General features: G+C 31.0%; 1 protein-coding gene across 2 annotated transcripts in view; it reads right to left on the reverse strand.

The window, feature by feature from the left end:
- The window catches only part of LOC129231789 (cAMP-dependent protein kinase catalytic subunit 1), a 401,869-nt gene extending 384,801 nt beyond the window's left edge, over positions 1-17,068 (reverse strand). For both annotated transcript variants that reach the window (XM_054866165.1, XM_054866160.1), the window contains exon 1: positions 16,930-17,068. The gene's annotated coding sequence lies outside the window, so the exon portion shown is untranslated. The remainder of the gene's footprint in view (positions 1-16,929) is intronic.
- Positions 17,069-22,398: the final 5,330 nt, after the last annotated feature.

Consider the following 22,398-nt stretch of genomic DNA (forward strand, 5'->3'; position numbering starts at 1 on the left):
TGTATCTTAAGTACACTCATTTCTCTATACTGAAGTAAAATTTTACAGAAAGGAAGCTTAGTTTTTATTTAAAAAATTCTAATGCGTAAGTCACTGTATTTTGTTCAAAAAATGCCATTTTGCAACACGAATTCAGCTCTATAAAAAAATATTTTTGGAATATGAGAAAAATTTTACTTCAGTATATGCAACTAGATATATGGAAAAGGTGATAAAAATTTCAAAGCCTAACACAATTTAGTTTCTGAGAAAAAGGAACATTTAGTTTCAAAAATACCATTTCGAGATATTGCAATTTAAAGGGGAAAATCATACCTTATCAACACATGTTTACCTTTTTTTGAAGCACTTTTTAACTTACTTCTAATATCAGCACGATCAAGAAGTTTGTATCATTAAAAAGTATTGAAATGGAGTTTCAAAATATATAAAAATCAAAAAATCAAATTTTAGAAAATATTTAGGGTACTGACTCCCCTTAAAACAGCAAATGAAATCTTATTAGTAGAGAATAAAGTAAGGCAGTTATATACTGTAGCATGCATAAGGTTACTGACAATTGAAAAGGTTAGGGCGAAAAATTTTAAGTGAAATAGTCGAAAAAAATCAAGATTTTCCTGCGAGAGATCATGTTATCATTTCTTTTAAACGCAGAATATTTCTCGTTATCACTTCTAGAGTGGTGTCACAAAATCCGTGGAAATGAGAAAATACAATACTGACAAAAAAATTAATATCGACATTACAACATACTAGGGCAATTTAAAGAGTAATACTGCTTTTTTTCCGGCTGGATCGAAAAACTTGGCTGGCCACATGTAGGCCATAGGTTGCAGGTTGAGCACTGCTGTCCTATATAAAATAAGCTATATCTGCTTTAGTCTTACGCATGCATATATGTTGTCAAATTCTAGCCTTACGCATGCATATTGTCTTTTCCTTTTAATCTACTACAAATCACAAAACAAAGTTCGAGAGAATCACTTGTAAACTCCATTTGCATTAAATATATTGTTTTTATAAAGAATTGCCAGTTATTTTATACGTAATGGATATAAATATAAAACTGCGTCAAGGCAGTGGTAATTTGTGTTAATCTGTTACGTCAACCTTTTCGGGAATTAACTACCTTCACCTAGTTTCCGCGATCATATAAAATGTATATTTAAACGAAATTATTTTTTCAAAGCGGCAAAGCGGTTTTCACTTTCAGTGGTTGTTTGTCTATTCCGATGGATTGCTCAATAAAGGAGATGCAATTCTTGTGCGAAACTGAGAAAAAATAAGTACCAATTATTAAAGCTAATTTTATGTTTCTTGAATTCATTCATGTGTCAGTTAACATGTTCACCTGCATAGCTCTTTATTTGCAAAGAGCAAGGCGAAACGCCTTAAGATATGTCAATATAATGGTAAACATCGCAACTATGAAATAAGTTTAAATAAAATTTAAGCATATTTATTTGTCTAAGCCTTGACCTTGAAGAATTACTTCATTGAAACTTATCTTATTTTCAAACAGAAGAGATGTATCCTCAAGAAGAAGTAAGTTCAATATGATCGAAACTCTGGGAAAACATTCGACTTTCTTCCACTGAAACAGCAGTATTTCAAAAATAAAATCGAGATAAATTAATAGATACAAGTGAACTGATTCATTAGGGTTTTTAAGAACATGCACTTTTAAAAAACGTTAGTCCGTTTTTTTTTTTTTTTTTTTTTGAATATATTTTCAGAATAATGCTCAAAAAATAATTAATTTATTATTCGAAATATGGCTATTAGATTTCCCCAAATGTTTTCCTAGAGATTATGGTTTTTCTCTATTATGGTTTTTCTCTAAAAAATAAAGTTGGAGCATTGATATGCTTATTAATGCATATACATGGGGTGGGATCCCTCAACAAAATTTTTTGGGAGGGGTAAAATTCTCAATTTGCCGAATGAATTCCATTTCACCGAATGATAAAATACAAACATGCACACATATCATAAATGCATAATACGTGTCTAATGACAATGAACATTACGCATCATTTAATAACAATTAAAAAAATAAACATGAATTTTAGTTTTAAAATATTGTTTTAAAATTTGCTGAATCTACAGGAAAATTTGCAGAATTAAGAAAAACGTTTGGGAGATCACAGTGACTTTTCGTGATCTCCAAGCGGGGTGCCCCGGTATTTTTGTCGCTTGCAGAATATTATTAAAACATGTTTAAGTTTTGCTGATGCGTGAGAGTTTGTTCAAGAAAAATAACTTTTGTGAGAATTTAAAAAAAAAATGTATCTTATTTGCTTAATGATTTTATGGGCATTTGATGCAACAACGATTTACATCAACTCAACACATTAATTCACTGTGCTTCAAATTTGACTCTCGTTAACTTACTATGAGTGCGGTAAGAAAAGTACAAATATATCGAAATCGTCTTAGTTGTATTATGACGTTCTGTAAAAAGCATAATTAAATGGTTTTAATTCATAGTATATACACACGCGTACATAGTAAGTAATGTACGTTCTATGTTTGCTTATTTCAGCGGACTTGTTATGTATATTTATTATATAACTCACTGTAACTGAAAATTTTTAGAAATTAACGATACCATTAAATGATGCCACGCCAGATAAAAGAACGAGAACAATTAAGATCTTGATGAATCCATTCCTAAGAAACTTTTACCGCGATAAATTAACGAGCTGCGTTTGAAACAACCATAAGTTCTGTTTCCATAACAATAAATATTTTTATGCTTTTAGTGTTTATAAAGTATATTTTATCTGCACACAACCTACTAATTGCATTTGCTTCAATTTATTTAGTGAAGTGTATTGTGGTATATGTCTTAAATCTGCTATTATGTTGGATATTTTTTGGTTAAATTAAAACATAATTTACGGCACTCTAAATGCGAATTAAATGTTTACAAAATAGTATCTGAGAAATATTTGGCAATCTTTCAGAAATGTCTCCTCCTGGAAATAAAAATAGATATAAGCATGAAGCACATGGAATTGTTATTTCCGCAATTTTAAGCAATGGGTTGGTGGTTTTACACGTTGTTTTACTTTCGCTGCTTGTTGCTTTGTCAGAAGAAATAAAAATCCAAATGTCTGATTTGTTCAGTTTGTATTTTATCTGTATTCGTAACGAAATGGTTTTATTTTTGTTTTATTTTTTACACTTCAGATACTGGAACCAACAAAATAAGTGTTATTATTTAAAGTTTAGCAATGCATGTACTAACTTTAATTGCATCAGTAATTTATTTGTCTGGTTTGTTTAGTTACAATTTGCTTTCATTTTTTTGGCACCGGAACGAATTTCTTTTAAATTTCATGTATGAGAAGAAGTGGGTGTTATTATTTACACAGTTATGCTGCTTTTTTTTCCTATTTATTCAAAAGGTTCTTGATTTTTTTTATAAATAAGGCATAACTTTATGAGTTTATTTTGATTTTATTATGTTATTGAAATAATACCTCGATTTTTGTTTTGTTTTCAGTGTTTGATTGTAACCGGTATTACGGTCAAAAAATTTACCGATAATGGAACGTACAATGAGCAATAACTGAACGCTGAGTTGATGGTCACGAACTTGGTTAAGAATCAAGTGCTTTGGTTTATAAATACGTCCCTCACAAATGAACAAGACTTAACTTTTGTTAAGTTTACTTATTGAACTTCAAAAGTTTTATTAGCTTTTATACTCAGTGAAACTGTAATATAGCTCTAAAAATCTACATGACTGGTGCGATAACAAATGTAAGTATCCAGTTAATTCCAAAGACAGATTCATCTTTTTTATCAATTTTCTCAACTTCTGTCTTTGAAATTAAACGTTTTCACATTTGAATTGTTATCAAAAACCTTCCTTTTGACAAGGGTTTTTTTTTTTTTCCAATTTTTCGGGGAAAATTTATTACATGATTACATAACAAGCAAAAAGTCTAAAATGTGAAAAAATTACCTAAAAAAGAATTCCATTTGTACATTCCGACATATCTGGCTGAATGGATTATTTAAGGTGATGGGTGGGACACTATTTTAAAGTGAGAAAATATCTAGGAACAACTATTTTTTTAAAAATTATACGGTGAATGTTAACGTGCAAAAATGGGAGAAGACAACTTCGTTCAAAGCCTAATGAGAAAAAAAAATAAAAAATTCATTCTGTGCAAAACTTGAAAAGTGAATTCTACTGATAAACACATGTAACTATCAACTTTAAGAAGCTTTTAAGATTTAAGCAAAACTTTTTCCAATCAGTATTAAAAATATCACCTAGATCTAGAGTAGCGTATATTAGGGATGTGTCGTTCATGAACGAACGGGTCAAAAAGAACGAATCCTTAAAATGAACGGATCCGTTCGTTCAAAATGAACGACCATTCCTTTGAACGGTGAGCAGTTTGGAACATTGTATTGATGCACTTGTGATAAATTCGCCTTTTCTTAAAAAAATTACATTCATCTTCGGGGCCTCGGTGGTCGAGTGAACGACAGCTTGATTTTTCAACTTGCTTGACGAATCCAAGTCGTTTATTTTACTTTCAATGTCCAGAGATTTATAATTCGGATTATTAATGTCTACTTTTTTCCCCCATTTAAAAAAGTGTTGTGTTTTTTTTTTCTCTGTTCTCATTGATACCGTGGATTAATTTTGAAGCTCCCTAATATTTTTAGCTGACTGTTTTTTTTTTTTTTGAAATTAAGTTATATGGTACTCCGGCTGAGCTACCGATATATTTGTTGTTACTTTTTTCGTTATACATGGGTTACTGGTAATAATATATATATATATATATATATATATATATATATATATATATATATATATATATATATATATATATATATATATATATATACATATATATATATATATATATATATATATATATATATATATATATATATATATATATATATATATATATATATATATATATATATATATATATATATATATATACAGTGCTGTAGCTGGAAAAATTTAATAACTTAATTTTTTGACATACCGAAATGGAACCTGCGATTTTTTAAGTGGGAAACATATCTTGCCATTCGATAACTGAGAAATATCTTACAAAATGAACTAAAACTGCTTTATACATCTAAACCTCTCTCTCTGAACAGAGTTTTTTTTTATTCATACTTCATAGGCATATTTTCTAACTTTCAGATAATTTTAGTTATTTTTCCTTCAAAGAATATGAGTTATCTAATGCAACATTTCGAATGTACGTAAGTATGTCGTGCAGAAAGATAGATCACCTGCAACTTTTTAAAATGAACGAAGTCGTTCAAATGAACGAGTTGAATGAACGGATCAAAGAAATGAACGGATCATTAAAAAGAACGACATTGCCCATCTCTAGCATATATTCAGATATAATTAGTATTATTAAAAGCAAATTCAACACTTGATTCTTCAGATTTTAACAGACCGTGATTACCAAAAGTGCTTTGCATGAATCTTCAACTGACTTCCATAGCAAACCAAGAACAAGTTGTAGAAGGAATTGTTATCCTGTAAAGGATCCATACAAGAATTCGGAATTAAATAAAGTATTAATATGAATATCAGTTATTAAATCAATATGTTTATTGCTTAACTAACGTAAACTGTTTATAGAAAAATTATAATGAATGACATAAACATCCACAAAGATCAACTAAACTTGGCTTTTATGTCCATATATATAAATTAAAAACTTCCATTATGAGAAGGGGAAAATTGTGTTTCATTAATTACCACATCCTGTGTCTCATTCAACTCCCACAATGTTCGTACTTTTATAAATGGCAATTCTAAAATTAAATCAAATGTCAAAAAAAGAGGATAAAAGAATAGGCTAATGGCACCAGTAACAGACATACTTAAGACATCGCTCTCAGGTTGACTCAATTTTCTGAGCCTATTAATGCATTTAGACTTTTTAAACTATTTTTCTCTCATGCAACTAAATCTCATCTAACGTTTGGCTGCTTCTGGATCCTCTGAATTAGTTAGTTCTATTTTTATTTGCTCAATTTCGAAAAAAGGTCCGACACCCAGTAACAGACACCGACAAGTCTGATAACACCCAGTAACAAATAGGATGAGGGAAGGATTAGTAATGGACAGAATTCCCTTTTTCTCTTCAAAATGTACAAAAGCTCTTTATTTTTGAATCTGAAACTTCATTAAATTCAAATGAACACGAAACACCGGCAGACCTCGTGGAGGCGAGGTCTGCCGGTGGCGAAGCGTTTCATAACCTTCCACCACTGCCTTGTAAATACCAACTGACTCATAAAATTCACTATGATAATAACGGATTGTTATACCATATTCATGGGTCGTAGCAACATCAGTTTTACCCGCCTAAAATTCTTAAATCCAAACTTGCGACTGTCTGTTACTGGACCCTTGTCTGTTACTGGTGCCGTTACTTTAGGTGAATTCCAGGAAAAAGGCGACATGACATTTGAATTTAAAAAATCAATATTCTGTCACTTGCCATATACCATTCTCTTCAGAAATAAATGAACTTCTTGAATCTTAACCTGTTTTTCCCAAATGGATTGACGACTTTCAGAAAATCAAGGGCAAAATCAAGTTTTCTCTTTGTATTTTTACAGAGCAAAAAATCTTTTTTTTTGTTACATATTGTAATTTCAATAAACTTGTTATCAGCACATAATATTTAGGTTAATTTTCATCTTCTGAATGTCTAGTTAAAGTTTTTGGTAAGTAATTTAAAATTCGTTTTTTTTTTCAACCATGAAATAGGTCCATTACTAAGGTGACAATTTGATGTCCTTCCGTTACCAAAATACTATATCTCAGTTAGTTCACCAATAACCTATTGGGTATAGAAACTAATGCTTTTTTATGCAAAGTAGAATTATTCCCCTCGTGGAGAAGGCATAGTTATAATTTTAGCGGATAGTTAATTTATATGTTTTTCAATGGTAACGGAAGGACAAAAAAAATGTGGTAACGGAAGGACATTTAACTATAAGCTGAAGCAGGGTAAAATTTTATGATGCAAGTATAAAACAAACTAATGTTTAAAGTTAGTAGTCACAGTTAAAACACATATAAGTAATATTTGTACAACAATTATGTGTGCTTTTATTTAAAAATAAACTTTTACTTATTTTTTTTAAAAAATGTTTCGTGATTTTATTTTTTCTATTGTATGTGATAAAAATCATGAAAGCCACTTAAAAACTCCTAAGTATGTGAAAATCATTTTGGTATGACATGTTTGTGATATGACAAGACAATTTAAGCAGAAACATATGCTTAAAAACTTGAAACTTATATTGTAACAATACAATATTGAAACTGCTTTCAGATTTTTTGCCACAAGTCACAGGAAAGGACAAAGGACTGTTGAGAGCACTGATTTAACCGTTAAACGCACTGCAAAGAGATCAGTAAACTTATAGATCAGCTTTCAAAAAGATGGAGAAAAAAGGATCCAAAAAGATCCAATATCATCCTGACACACAAAATATTCACTATTTGAATCCTGTAACAAGTTATGTTATTGAATATAGTAAGTACTTCAATAAATCGAACGAGATTTCACTTCAAAGTCAACCGACTCTGAGTTACAAATAATGTTAAAAATGAAGATACTGCTGAATCAAAAACACCAAATCATAAGAATATGCCAAAGGATTCATTAACGTTTGGACAAGTTTTGTTAGTTGGATGGAAGGGAAAGAAGTTAACTAAGAGCAATGTTGGACAGGTACTCGATATAGCAGATGAAGGAATAGAAATAACTTGTTTGAGAATGCATAATAAAGTGTGAATGATCTTCGTGTTTGCTGAGAAAGAAGATAAATGTTCTATGGATTATGATAATATTATTGAGTATTTAGAATTCAGAATTGTTACAGATAGCTCAGGTATTAGATACCATTGTTTCAGACTGCTGTATTAACTGAATAAATGTTTGTAAGTTGAAATTTTCCAAGTTTAATTGTTTTGGACTTCTTGTCCTTCCGTTACTGTCTTTCCGTCACCCTTAACAAATACATAATTTAGTTGCTTAAAATAATTACTTTTTAAAACTAGAGGAGGAATTGTAATGACTGAATACTCCCGTATGTGCTCTATTTTTTTTTTATAGAATTTTCCATTTTATAATTTAGCTGAACTTTTGGGGAGAACATGATAGCGTGAAAATCATGTCGCAAAAATGTCCTTCCGTTACCGTTTTTTAAATTTGATTTAAAAAAAAGTTACTAACAAAAAATTATCGACTTTGGATTTTTTAGCAACTTACTATGATAAGTATAAACGTTTATGCATCAGTTTTTGAAAAATATGCATTTTGATATGCTCCCAGACAGAAATACATCGATTGTTTTGTCCTTCCGTTACCGCTGGAATTCACCAATAATAAAAAATATATTATAACACTGAGAATAAATAAAGATGAATGAGCACTTTTAAATAAATAACTGATTCAGAACGAGAATGAGAACTTACTTTTTAAGCATGTTCTTGTTAACTGTGCTCGAATGATTTTGTAAGATTACATGAATCACTACTGCTATCTATTGTTACTCCCCAAAAATTTAACTAATTAAAAGAAACAAGTAGTCACCGCATAAGCCCCATGCCCCATTCATTACCACTCGCCCTATACAGCTCTCCGTGTTTGCAGGATGGAAAAACGAACAATTAAGCAGATAATTGACGTGACAAAAAACAGACGTAGGGGATTGACGACTGAACGATTCATTTTTAGAAGAATGGTGCTACGATCTTTAGCTTGTACTAGAAATTCTCATGCATTGTCGGGAAAATATATGTACATAAGTAACAAAACGATGAACGTTTAGTGTTTAAAAAAATGGGAAGACATTTTAGCACTGTACTGGGAGGCACCCATTAACCCCGAATAGCAACCACCCAAGGAGCGAATGTTTGCCTCTGATTTTGAAAGCTTAGCTAAAAATATGTCGTGTTTTAAGTATCTGAAAATTGAGTCTTGTATGATCAGTATTTAAAATTTTCTGCTATATTTTTAGATGGTCAGTATTTGCATTTTGCACTGAAGACAGTCGAATGATTTTTTTTTTCATTTTTTTTTACTCAGAAGTAATAATGAAAGAAAAAAAGAAACAATAAAATGAGCATAACGAGAAACAAAAACAACAGAAAATGAGAAATTTAAAAATTTTCAAACAGCGCTTTCGGAATATTCAAAATTGAGTTTCAATGAGGAAAGGATGCCGATACTTCCCCGGCAAATTTTCTTTCATACTTTCAGATATGAAGAAATTATTTTTCTTGATGCGTCTTAAAGGTACAACTTCCTATTATTCTAGCATAATGAAGAAACAAATTTAAGGACATAATATTTTGTTTACTTTAGCAAATTTTAGTTCTGAAAATAGTGATTACAAACTTTACCTCATAAGAGAATGATGACGAATGAACATTGACGAATGTCCCCGTCATTTAAACTCAAGGTATTAAAGTCTGCCGAAATTTTAAGAAAACTAGTAAATTTAGTGCTTTTCGGCGAGTAATGGAAGATATACTTTCATACGCTTTAAAGGTGGATGTTCTGACACATGATCATGGTGAAATTGCGTGGTACCTTTAATTTCACGCCAAGAATTTAAATTTGGTGATGTTTGTAAAATTTCGGCAGACCTTGAAACTTTATGTCTTAATAACAGGGGGATGAGGGCAAATAACTTTACTACAAAAACTGCCTTAATATGCTCCTTCTATTGATACCTATTAGATTTTCATTTCAATAATACACTGGTTGGGTTCAGTAAGCAAGTGTGACTATAAACATATTACCGTTAACAATATACCTAATTCCAAAATTAGGTTTAAGAAAAGAAGTGTGGGAATTTAGGTCTTAAAGAAAATTTAAATTTAATAATTCCGAAAAGTAATCGATTAAAACGCTTAATTCTAGAAATGAGGTCGTAAAGACAAACCAAAGATTTCGATAGCTTATTATTTCAATCCGCACCGACATGATTAAAGAGCTTAGTTCCTAAAATAATTCATAAGATAAATTTGAGTCGAAGAAAAAATAATAAAATTCAAAGACCCAGAATGAAGCAACAAAGATGTCTTGATTAAAAAAAAAAGAAATCGATATTATACACTAAATTTAAAAGCACACAAAACGAGAAAAAGGAAATATTGTTACAAATCCTGTAAATAGTAATTATTGTAGGAACGTAACCTGTAAATAGTTTCCCGTAATGAATATACAACCCCTTTTCATATGGCTAAAGTATACGACCCCTATTTCCTTTTTGTTCATTGATGAAATTTGATAACGGTCTACTACTTTACAGAAGCGTGTGGAATATTTGAGAAATTTCTTTTCGGTGTCTATATAAGCCGTTAGCGATGGATAAACGGAGAGTTTCGATTGATATTTCGAACTGGGGGGGGGGGGAGCATTTTTGCTCTGTTTATAGCGAGGCATTTCGCTGTGTTGTTTTCGTATTTGGAAGTAAATACGTGTGTAAACGTTGAGTTTACGGTGTTGTGTGATAATTGCTTAATTGCTGATGAATAATTTAGCAGTTGTTGACGATCTTTCCTGTACATAGTGTAAATAAATTTCCTGTGTTTTTATCAAGAACTGTGTTTTCATCTCAAGAAAGTGGAAGTCGCACCGAATCCGTTACAATATTAAAAGGAATAACTGTCATATTTCCTCATCACTTCCTAAAGGCAAAATGCAATGTATATTATTAAATTAAGAAGGCATTATTCAGAATTTTTGGAAAGGTAGAAACTACTAATTAAGCAGGGCTGTGGAGTCGGAGGGAAATTGACTAACTCCGGCTCCGGAAATTTTAGAATCTGCGACTCCAACTCCGACTTCTCTACCCCAAAATCAGTTCAACTCTGATTCCACACGGATTGGCAGACTTGCGAGCTTTGAGGGAAAATGATTGACTCTGACTCCGACTCTTTTGAACAATATTGCCGATTCAGAAACTGAAGGATGCCAACTTTTACTTCTTCTGATATTTTTCCACAATATAAACAGTATGGGAATGCAGCATTCATTTATTAAAAGTTATGCAATCATATTTGTGTAAAAATATTTTAAGCTTTTAACGAAATGTCTTTTATTTGTGCTGGACATTTCATATTTAAAGAGCATGTAAAAGACTTTAGGTAAAACTGTTGGAAATAAAAACATTGCATTAAAATATCATTCGTGTAAAAAAAGTCTTCGATATATTTTTGAATTTTATTTTATTTTATTTATTTATTTATTTGACATCGAACGTAAAAACAGTTTCACGCTGACAAAACTAAATGTCTCGAAACGACTTTCACTAAAATCATCAAATATTTAGAATGCGAAATATTTATGTAAACATATTTTAGCAAATATATATTTCAGCAGAAAAAAAAAGAATGTTTACGCTCGAAATAAACATTATTATATTTTGTTTCATTTAATAGTTTAAAAGTAACTTCAAAGCCAATAAAATATGCGGTAATTAAATAAATATTAGCTTTCATTAAATATGTCTTATGTCAAATATATTATTCTCTTTTGTTTAACAAAAATATAAATGAAGCTTACAGAAAAAATTAAAAGTCAAACGTTCTTCAAATGCCAAACAGATCCCCATCTAATGGACTTCAATAACGTTGGGTTTACTCTGCTCATATATTTTTCATTCAAATTGTTTATTTATTTGTTCACCAGAAAGAGAAAAAAATCAATTTTGTAATTAAAAATGAAAATTAAATGAAAACATATTTGAAAGCGAAACAAAATATGTTTTAATTAGAAGCAACATAAATGAACCAATGCTCAACCAAGAGGTTTTTCTAAAGGTCATTTTTGAATGAATAAAATGTACTTAAAGCAAAGGCATTTTTGAGTTGTTTAGCAAAACCTAGAATGCTGGTGAAAAAATTTCATCCCCCTTGCATTTTCACAACAATGGGATTATGTGAGACGTTTTGGTCAACCGATTAACAATGAATGTATATGAAATTCTGCAAAACTTATGAAATAAACATTTAACAGCAGGAATTCGATAATTGTTCATGTAGATCGGGGCTGTTTCCGGGCCAAGGCAAACTGCTGACCCCATGCTCATTTTTCCATTTCTGAACCTGCGTGTGAGTTTAAAGAAAAACAATTACTTAACCCCATGTCAATTTAAGTCTAATGGCAGGATAAAGTTTTTAAATTGTTACTTACCAGTTTTGCCTTATGGCACGGAGCAGAATCATCCTGAAAAATGATGTTTGGAACTGAAGTAAAGTGATCCCGGATAGTAGGAAGCAATTTCTCCTCCAAAATGACAATATACACCTGAGCGTTTACTGTTCCTTGCACAAATTGAAGCCCACCAGCTCCTTGATCAGAAATACATTCCCAAATCATCTGGGATACGGGATGCCTGACTGTGTTAAATGCAGTCGGGATGATATTCCTCTCCTTTGCAGCGCGGGTGATGCAATTTTTTTTACCACCACTTTAAAGTCGAGTAATAGCTCACTATCGAGACGCTACTCAATTTTCAGTTAGTCGCTACATTTAGGGGATTCCTTTTTTCTTTCGGAGAAGGGGGGAGGGTTGTTTTTAAAACCTACTGGAATTCCCATGGTTTTTTTTTTTTTTTTTTTTTTTTTTTTAAAGCTATTGAAAAAAAAACATGAAACAAGGCAAAGTTCAGAATTATTTAGAAGATTTTGGCTTGGTTCCCCCGAAAAATTCCTGAAAATTTAAGGAAAAAAGTACTGGCATCTAAGTTGCCGCTCCTGTGCCATTTCTCTATATAATCCTATTTCGTTGTAAAATTTTACAGTAAAAAAAAATCAACCAATTGGCACTGAACTAGTTTGTTTTTCCGGTAGACGCTGCTATATAACTTTCTGTACTGTAAGCAGTACATTTTCAGTAATATTTAAATCAATTTTTCCAGTGTATGAAATACAAACAATTTAGAAAGAAGCATTATTTTTATGTTGATAGTTTCTGTTCTTTAAACATTATTAAGGAAAAGTACACTAAAGCTGATACGAGAAAAACAGTTTCTCAAGGCTGTTAAACATATAACTAGTTTTCTAAAATAATATAGACCTAGTGATTATAATATGGGTGTTTGAATTATTCAATCAATTTTAAAATCATTTTTAAAAAGCCGTGCATTAATAACGAAATAAATCTGCAAAGTTTACATAGGTTTACAAATCAAGTTAACACAAACCTGCCATGAGAGCTCGATTAGCCGTGTAATCAAGGGACAGATTTACATCATAGTGGACACTAGAACAAATTCCATGCACACTTTTTACATCGTCATGAGCTGATTTGCCGAATATTCAGTCAATAACTGCATTGTCACTACTTAATTATTCTGTGGTGTTTTTCTTTTAAAAACGACTGACCTTTTAAAATTTTTCTATGAAAAATAGGAGATAAGAGATACCTTTTGTAATTAAAAAAAAATCGCCAAATACTTTCTTTTTTTCTGTGTTCCTAAGGATTTCTTGTAAAAGAATGTAAGGAAATTTATAGTATTAAACTATTGAGTAATTTATTTGAGCCCAGCAGTAGCACATTCGGTAGAGAACAAGACTGTTTTCTCATAGGCATGGGTTTGAGTCCCAATTGGGGCATATACGTTATTGATTGATTTAGCATATCTAAAAATCATGTCCAAGTGATAAAAACTCTCTTTTAAATGCAAGTTGCTTATCACATGCGGACTTTATGTTCGGCTTGTGTAGCCGAATAGAAGTAGATCGGGGTCTTCTGGGTTTCAACCACAGTACCACGATACCACGATTTATTTGTTGACAAAAATTGAGGAGACCTTAATTCTTCAAAAACGGGAAGCATTAATAGACCAAAAGCAAATGATTTTTTCTTCATTAGAAGCATGAACAACTTGCCAATTTTTTAATTACAATTAAAATCACAAGCCTATTCTTTTAGTTAGAATTCTAGTACACAATGTTACAAATTTCTAAAAGTTGTCATAATCTTTTACTTTTGTGAAACATTTCGAAAGAAGAAAGTTTACAGATCAAGGTTTTTTTTTTTTTTTTTTAAATTTTCAGTGTAATTCTATGAAAATGGCAACTTTTGCGAAAAAACATTTTTTTCTACCAATTTAATTGGAATTATTTTAAAAACTAGTTTACTCATTACACTCTGTTCAGTAACTTTATATGTGCCAAGTGCAATACGGTTTTTTTTCCCAATTCATTTAAAATATGTGTCACTTTTATTGCAATAAGCGGACTTAGAAAATTTTTGCTACTCTATCACAACACAAAAACTTTAATTGTTTAAACCCAATTAGTGAGAGGTATTTTGCAGTAAGTTACCGCCCTAAGCCAAGGATAGGGCAGAAATACACAAAATACACCGCCAGCTCAGTCATTCCATCCGAAGACTGCAGTTTCGTGCTTTTTAGCACTCATCAGCCCGGAATAGGAAGCAACCAAGCCAGAGGCGAAAAACCTCTTAAGGGAGCCAATAGAGCCACACAAACTGGTAGCTAATGTAGAATTAGCACACCAGACGAGTGACCGCAGCAATGGTGCGGTTCAACTCATAGATTGATAGCGTGAAATTGAAAGTGTGATCAATCTTTGAGTTGAACCGCACCATTGCTGCGGTCACTCGTCTGGTGTGCTAATTCTACATTAGCTACCAGTTTGCTTGGCCCTATTGGCTTCCTTAAAAGGTGTTTCGTCTTCAGCTCAGTTTTTTCCTATTCCGGGCTGATGAGTGCTAAAAAGCACGAAACTGCAGTCCTCGGATGGAATGACTGAGCTGGCGGTGCATTTTGTGTAGTGAGAGGTAGTTCCAATTAAGTTTTTTACAGTTACTTCTGTATATTAAAAGAACTACTCAGTTAAAAGAATTAATTTATACACAATTAATAAAAATTTTGTTTTTTATTACGAAAGTTCGGTTTAAAAACATATCATTCCGTCACACAGCAAAATATAGCAAACAAATTGAAAAATAAAGGATACACATAATTTTCAATGTTTTGTTCTCCATATTTTAATTGTTAACGTCGAAACACAAAGGAAAAAAAAAAAGTCAGTTAAAATGAAAATAATTTCTTTTTTTTCTTTTTGTTTTCACTTAAACATTTTTTTCTTCAAAAATAACATTCCATCACACATAGAATTATCCTTTTTGATAGTTACTTACTTCATTAAATTAAGAGTCTAAAGTAGAGTTCCCATTTTAAACCACATAAACTAAAATGATTGCAGAACACCTCTTTCTCAAAATTGATGGTGAATAGTTAGGTTGCATTATTTTTAATACATTGGTAATTAATTATAATTTAAAAACAATTGATTCTGCTATAAAGGAAATAAAATGTTGATCTTAGTGACTAGAAAATGTTTAAATTTATCTTTTTTAGCTAGTTGCTTAAAGTTTCAGCAAATGAATCTTTTCTGCCCACTTTTTTCCAACTACAATAATTTTCGACCGTAAATCACAACATTCAACTTACGTCCAATACATGCATATAGAGACATTACTAAATGTTTATACAAGCGTATTTTCACGCTTCGAGTTTTAAAAGAAAATTAAGCGTCGTGAGAACAAAAACAAAAAAATTTGCAAAGCTAAACTATTGCATCTGAATATCTCGTCTTTTTTTCAACACTAAATGTCAACCATTCCAACAACACATTGCCGAACATAATTTTTCAACATTGAAAATCAAAACAGTTAGCATCTGTTCTTTCCTTTTCATCGTACATTTCATGCTTAGAAAGTCTTTTTTTTAAATGAAACTTATCAAGATGATTTCTTGACTATTTCCGTGTTTTTATTCCTCCAAAATCAATTTCACTCTGCTAATGTCGAGAACTGTTTTCCTGACTATGAGAAACCCTAGCTAAATCTCCGCCCACTCATATGTACTTACACATGATTTTGTTACTACAAAAAGTAAAATAAGTTAAAGAAAAAATTAAATATTCGTGATAAAAATCTGAATAGAACAGACTAACGATAGATGGCTTTACTAATTTTATAGTAATAATTTCTAAAAGTAGTTCTAAATGAAGATTGTAAAATATGTAATCACTTTTACATACTTGAATACTTGTAAGATAATTTTACGAAACAAAATAAATAGAATTAAATCCCAAAGATTATAAAAAGTATACGAGCAAACACTTTTCAAAAGTTTTTGATAACTAAATGCGTTTTTGCAAAATATTTTACACGTTATTTTTTTTATTTATTTATTTTTTTTTTACAAATTTTTTTTTTTTTTTTTTTTGATATCACTTTCGGAAATTTAAACACATTTTGTTGTTTTAAAAATTTTTGACTACATCGTACTTAAGCCATTTTTTCAATCATTAAAAATATCTAATTACTTTCAAGGTGATATTTCTCGGAGATTATAAAAAGTTAAATATGTTTTGCTATTAAAAAAGCATTGCAAAATCATACCATTAAAATGTATTTATTTAATCATTTAATGAATCTATTTAATAACTCAATAAAAATTCTTCGCGCAAGACTTTAGTAAATCAAACTCAATAAACGAATGAAAGAACAATGTATAAGAAAGAGGGAAGCGAACCATGTAATTTTTAAAAAAAAGCATTTTACATGTTTCTGATCATAAAGAGTCAGTTTCTGTAAAACATAATATTAAGTTTTACTGAAAAAATTCAAATTTTCAAGAAGCTAAAGCATATTATATAGTACTTACATCTAAAAATTAAATTCCTAGGAGCAATTCCGAAAACTCATTGAAACCACGTGCCATAAAAAAACCCGCAACATTATTACCTCATTCAATGTTTATAAGTTTCCTAGAAACAACTATATTACCAATAAGTCCACAAAATATATATTTTAGGAACAAAAAAGAAAAAAAAAATCACGAACTTACCTGTCAGTTGATCTTCCTAAAGCACCTGTAGTAACAAGAATCTAAATTTGAATGTTGGAAATCGGTAAATGTCCGATAAGTGGAAGAATAACCCAGAAAACTCTTGAGGGAATACAAAAACGATCCGTTCGCTGTGCGAATTCGAACGCTGACTGACGATGATGCTGATCTGGGATGCGCGGGAGTAGAGAAGCAGCCATCACGTGGGAGCAACAGTGGGGATGGGAGATCATCACTAAAAGAGGGGGTTGGTTTCGGAATAGAAAAAAAAAGTTCTCGACAAGCGATTTCGGAAATTTAAGGATATCCATTGCTCGATCGTTATTTATAAGAATATTTTTTTTATGGTTAAGGTGAAGCGGATTTCTTCGAGAAGTTATTTTTGGAAGAATTATATTGGAAATTGAATATTTCTTGAAATCCAATACTCAAAGTTATTTTGGATTTGTTGATATTTTCGAAATAACTTTGGGTATGTGCGGTCATTGATCCTTATTTCACAAGTATTTTCGTTTTAGAATATAGAAATCAGAATTAGTGGCTGGCAGAAGAATATTTAAAAGAAAATATAGGAGAACTAAAAAAAAAAACCCGCTAGTCTTAAGCATAAAAAAGACTTATTCTGTTTGATGTTTCTATTTTTACGCATATGGATTGTATCATCATTACTTGTTTATGATTTTAAATCATTTTATCAATATTATTAACTTTTGGGGGTACATTATTTATACCTGTAGCTCTAAAATGGATAAAATTACGTCTTAAGTAGATACAAAAATCTTGAAAAGCAGATTAATGTCAAATAAACTTTTAATGGGATTTTGTAGAGTTGTCTACAAACAGTAGTGAATTTTTCAGTTAAAATAAGGTAGAGCAGATATTGATGATTTCTGTTATAAACACTATTAGAAATCTTTGGACAAGTTAGTGTAGATAAAATCGGTTAGTTCGAACATGAAAGGCAAAACATCTTTAGCGATCAGATATTCAAACATACTCACAAAGTTTGAAAATAGTACACTGTTCAAGGAAGAGCTTACTGTTAATAGAGCTTACTGTTAACAGTATATCATAAAAGCATAAAAATATACAGAAAATAAAGAATTTTCAGTCAAGGCAACACATTCAATTTCTACTAATTCCATTTAATGCTACGGAAATAATCTCAAAACTCTAAAGTACCATTTTTCAACCAGTTTTACTCATTCTGGTTGAGGTAGGACTAGTTATTGTGGGTAATTAAAATACCGATCAAAACTTAACTAATCGATTTGACACACACACATATATATATATATACTTACTGTATTCTATCTTTGATTTATGTTTCATATATGTGTTTGTTCAGGCTCTACGCGCTTGAAAAAGAAGCCACTATCTGTGCTCGATTTGACTAATCGTAGTTTCAGCCAAATCGCATTGAAAAAAACCGATTAGGACAGTTTTGTGTGAATGGAACATTTCAGGGGCACAGCAAACGGGAAAAGAAACTTCCCCAGAATCTTTGATTTAAAACCCAATTGCTAATCCTTTTATGGTATCTTATGTATGTGTAAGGACTGAAATGAACAATTCCCTTCCATAACGTAAATTTCGGCAGTTTAACAGATATATTTTTGGGGCATGAAGAGAGTAAAAATGCGTTACTCCTCAAACACTGTTGACAAAAGGTATAACAAGATCAGAAAGATTGAGAACAACCATGCTGAATGAGAAAGTGGAACCAATGTATCTTATTCGCAATAATAATAATAATAATAATAATAATAATAATAATAATAATAATAATAGCAATAATAATAATCATTCTCTTCGAGAAAATGTTTTTTGTGAAAAAAGTATTATCACGTTTTAGAATATCTGCACTATATTATGTTTTTCAAACTCAAAATTTTATATGAAGTAAGAGGCAAATGCATTTTTTTCAGACTCATTTTGTCGTTTATTAAGACAGGGAAGGTATAATAACTCTGCATCACCACTCAAATAAAGTCTAGTGGAATGAAGTAGAAAAATAAATTCAAATATAGACGGAAGTTTTTCGAAAAAGTTTTGCAGTTTAAAATAGCAATCGAGAGTACTTCACTTAGTTATCAAAGCTTAGTTTACATGCTTATATATGTTATTCATATATCTTTTTAAAACGACATTTTTCAGATTATATTCACACAACTTGAAACTGAGTGCTGTGGTTACGGAAATACTTAGCTGTCAAAAACTGAATTACATACCATCACCTTTTCGCGCGTTTAACCTTTCCAGATCATATTATTATCACGTACTTTGGAAATGCTTTTAGCTATTGAAAGTTGTATTACACACCTTTTATGCCTTTAAGTGACCTTTTCATATGATATGAGTGTCACTTTAACCGCTTGAAACATATTGTTACAAGTATTTCGAAAATATTTAACTAGCTACAAATGAAGAATGAACTACACAAGATTATCTTTTCAAAAAGACTTTTTCAGATCACATTCATGTCACCTAAGAGAGTGCTTGAAGATTGAGAGTGCTCGAATATGCTGTTAAGAATGGATTACATTTTTTCAACTAATGCGGTAGATTTTTTTTTAGTTCAAGAAAAATCGAAATATTCGATCAAGTCATTCGAGTATCAGAAGAGGTTGTATAGTAGCAGTTAATTTTTGTACACTAAAACTTTTACTGATAATGATTGACCTGCTATCCGAATATCTTTGACATCTAATAATGACTCGTTTTGAAGAATTCTGCATAAACAGTAGCACACTAATTTTAATTACTATCCTGTGAAGATTGAAAAGTATTTTTTTTTTTTTTTTGCATTATTTAGCAAAAGATATACTAATAAGAATATAATGCACAAAAAACTCTTTACTTATGTATTACGTTACAATTTAAGTGCCTTGAGACAGCAAGATGTAGCAATAGTTATATAATAATAATTAGTTATTAATCGCGCTCAAGTTTACCTAGTCAAACAATTAAACTTGTTTTCTGCTCTTAAATATTTCAATACCGTGAGACGAAACGAAGCGATCACAGCAATTAGGTTTACAAATGAGGTAACATTGTGATTTAACGAAATTAATTAGACATGCACAACTTTTTTGTGACTTATAAAAGCTGCAGAATTCCGCTACTGGCATTTGAGATTGCTTTTGCTTCGCTAAGCATATCAGCGATAAGAAACTAATAAATTTTATTTTATTGTGTTCTTGATTCTCGTAGGATGCATTATCAAGGTTTCCGGAAAAGATGAAAAGGGTTTGGCAACTTAGGGAGCAGAAGCAAATGTAAAAATAGACATTTTGTTAAGAAATGTAATGAGATATTGCGAAAGGATAATAAATATTTTGTATTAAAAGCTAATACAAACTTTGTGTGTATACACAGTAAAACCGTGCGTGTTTGGGCTCAGAAGTTAGTATCTAACAGTGGAATAAATAGAGGACTTGGCCAATGGGTTGAAGTTTTGTTGAAGTTCAACGGGCCTTAGAGACGCGAGATCTTCTTTGTTCTATGATGTAGATGTAAGCAAAAAACACACGGAAAGCTTTCACAAAGAAATTATACTTTACCATGTGAATTGGGAAAGGCATAATCCCAATAATTTTATTGCGTAACTTTAATTTGTCTAACCTATGCAACGCAGTTCAACACCCAATTAAAATCACTACGGAATAATATGATTTACACTTAGAGTTCTTACATCACCTGCAGCAGATCAGTTGGCTCATATTCCTTGCATCCTTATGGTCCTTGCATATTTCCTTTTAAAATTTAAGTATTTACAACTCCCAATGAAAAGTTCTTATGAGTGTTACACATGATAAGATTATATTGCTCAGTGAGAATTATGTGTTAGTCTCTCTTGGTCAGGAAATGAGTTGAATCAATTGTTGCAAACCTCATAAAAACGAAACAAAAAATATTGCTTACTATTGATATTTAAATTAAAAGTTCCTGCATAATATTTTTTAAAGATAGATCGCTTTTTAACCCGAACAAGGCCGGGACGGGCCGCTAGTACTTGATAAACTGACGCATCTCATGCTTTCTAGTGCAAATGACATTCAAATACGAAGAATTATTCAATTTTTTTCCAGGACTGTACAAAACCAAGATAATTTAATTACCGCTACAACGCGATTCGACTTACGCGAAATGGCTATAACGCAAATTTTTCCCGAGTTATGAATTTTAGAACTAACGCGAATTTTTCGTCCATAACACGAATCTTTTAGAAGGAAGTATCGGCTTCTTTATTGCCCACTAAATATTGATTTCGTGAATGTTATTGCATAAGTTTAAGCATCACTTACAGCAAAAGTTCCCACATCTAATTAGTCTACGCATTGCGTTGTTGGTCACTCTCTCAGCATCCTTCATTTATTTTATTTTTTTCAATCAAAACATTAAAGTTCCTGAAATGTAATGGTAACTTAGTGGTACATTCATTTAAACTTTGTGAAGATGGGAAGAAAAAGAAAGTTTCTGATTTAAAAAAAAAAAGTCTAACATTCTCGAGATGCTTGAACAACTACAAAAAGTCGACCGTAGCGAGACAATTCCATGCGTACTCATAAATATGTTACTGTATCTACTATACACTGTATAGTACTATTATAGTGCAGTATTTAATTATTGCTGCATATTGTGCATACCGGGTGTTATTTTATTTTATATCTTTCCCTCCCATTGATCATTCATTTTGTGTATATTAGTATTTCATCTTGAATAAAAGTTTTTTATTTTTTAAATACAGTAAAAGTTCAGTTCTTTATGTAAGAAACTGTAGTGTATAGTTGAGGAATGCTTTAAAGCAATTTGAGAGTGTTTAAGTGTCTAAAAGAATTTGGTATGCTTCTAAAAAATGTATTTACACATATTTTTCCACAACACGAAATTTCGACTTACGCGAGGAGTCTTGGAACGCATCCCTCGCGTAAGTCGGGACTCCACTGTACTGCGTAGCTGAATATAATCCAATAAACACAGATTTACTTTTTTTTTTCTTACAAAATTGCGATTGAAACCGAAAGTTATTTTTTAATAAGGAAAAAATACATTTCGGACAAAAGTTTTTTTTTTTTTTCTAGTAAACATTCATTCATATTTAATGAACAAATCGACTATGGTGCAGTACAAGTTTGCAATGAAATTGTATCCGCATTAGCCCGGTCAAAATAGACACGAAAAAAGCGAAAGTTCGGAAAAATTCCCATAAAGCTGAAAATTGGTACAGACCTTAAGAACATCATTATACATGAAATGTCAAAAGTCCTCATCGATCTGAGTGGAGCTAAAAATTTTATGCAAGGTCAAAGGTCAAAAAATCAATTTTTCATATATATCTCTTAAACGATAATTGTTAGCGAAAAAATGGAGGTTACAAAGTTTGAAAGGTATGCAATTGTGTACAAACAAGTGGGGATTCCAAGGATGGGTCATGGGGGGGTCATACCTTCCACCCTAAAGCTACTA

This window comes from Uloborus diversus, chromosome 10, assembly GCF_026930045.1.
Source record: "Uloborus diversus isolate 005 chromosome 10, Udiv.v.3.1, whole genome shotgun sequence".
Taxonomy (NCBI): domain Eukaryota; kingdom Metazoa; phylum Arthropoda; class Arachnida; order Araneae; family Uloboridae; genus Uloborus; species Uloborus diversus.